Source organism: Mus pahari, chromosome X, assembly GCF_900095145.1.
Source record: "Mus pahari chromosome X, PAHARI_EIJ_v1.1, whole genome shotgun sequence".
In the NCBI taxonomy this organism is placed as follows: domain Eukaryota; kingdom Metazoa; phylum Chordata; class Mammalia; order Rodentia; family Muridae; genus Mus; species Mus pahari.
The window spans coordinates 130,139,178-130,140,581 of record NC_034613.1 but is presented as its reverse complement, the minus strand read 5'-3'; the positions used below and the strand labels follow the sequence as shown (position 1 = coordinate 130,140,581).

At 37.3% G+C, this 1,404-nt stretch overlaps 1 protein-coding gene across 7 annotated transcripts in view; it reads right to left on the bottom strand.

The window, feature by feature from the left end:
- Nucleotides 1–1,404, bottom strand: part of Kdm5c (lysine demethylase 5C) — a 45,598-nt gene that overhangs the window by 28,460 nt on the left and 15,734 nt on the right. The gene's annotated exons all lie outside the window — the stretch shown is intronic.

Below are 1,404 nucleotides of genomic sequence, written 5' to 3'. Positions count from 1 at the left end.
CTAAGATGTTTATCAACTAAAAAAAGTAATATATAATATACACACTGGAATGCTATTCAGCCATTAAAAAGGATAAAATCCTATTATTTGTGACAACACAGATGGAACTGGTTAGTGAAATAACCCAGGCACAGGAAGACCAGTGCCATGTGATCTCAGTCCAATGTGGAATATAAAAAAGTTCATTTGCCGGGCGGTGGTGGCGCACGCCTTTAATCCCAGCACTTGGGAGGCAGAGGCAGGCAGATCTCTTAGTTCGAGGCCAGCCTGGTCTACAGAGTGAGTTTCAGGACAGCCAGGGCTACACAGAGAAACCCTGTCTCAAAAAAAAAAAAAAAAAGTTGATTTCTTTGATATTTAAAGTAAAAAGTTGGTTCCTAGAAGCAGGGGAGCACAAGGGGAAAGAGAGATTCACAAAAAGATTGATTAATGAATACTAAGTTAAAGCTAGACAGAAGCAGGACATACTTGTGTATTATTGCAGAGAAGGATGACTAGATACAATTAAATTATGTACTATACACTTTAAAAAGCTTTATGAAAAGATTTTGAATGTTTTTACAATAAAAAATGTTTCAGAATATAAACTGGCTCACACAATGTAGTTATGTTTTAGAAACATCACATGGTATCCTATAAATACAAGTAATTTATTTTTTGAGATTATTTTTTAGTTTTAACTAAGTGTATGCATGTGTTCTACCTAAGTACACATAGAGGCCAGAAAAGAATGTTGGATCCCCTGGAGCTACAGTTACAGCCAGTAGTGAGCTGCCCAATGTGGGTGCTTGGATCAAATTTGGGTCTTCTGCAAAAGCAGCCATCTTTCCAGTCCCAATATGTAGAATTTCAATATTTTTATGCATCAATTTTTCAAAAGTTCAAATTAAAACCTAACAAGCCAGAAACAAAAACAAAACAAGCAAAATTTTGAACCCAAATGCATTTTTTGCATTCAGTTAAGCCTGGACTCTCAATTCTCCCTGTACATGCCAACCCTCCTTACAGAACACATATGAAAAGACCTAGCACTCCTTAGGCCACTTTACCTACTTCTCACATCATTCTTACCACAAATTTGCAGGCTGGGTGGTGGTGGCACATGCCTTTAACCCAAGCACTTGGGAGGCAGAGGCAAGAGGATCTCTGAGTTTGAGGGCAGCCTAATCTATAAAGTGAGTTCAAGGACAGCCAGAGCTCTACACACACACACACACACACACACACACAAAACTGTTTGTCTTGAAAAACAAAACCAAAAACCAAAATAAAACAACTAGAAAAAAGAATAAAGGTAGGAATATCCCCATATTACACATAAGGAAACAGGCTCAGAAGGTTAGTAAATATCCTTGGGAGGCCTGTTTTTTTTGTTTTTTTGTTTTTGTTTTTTTTTTTCTGAAG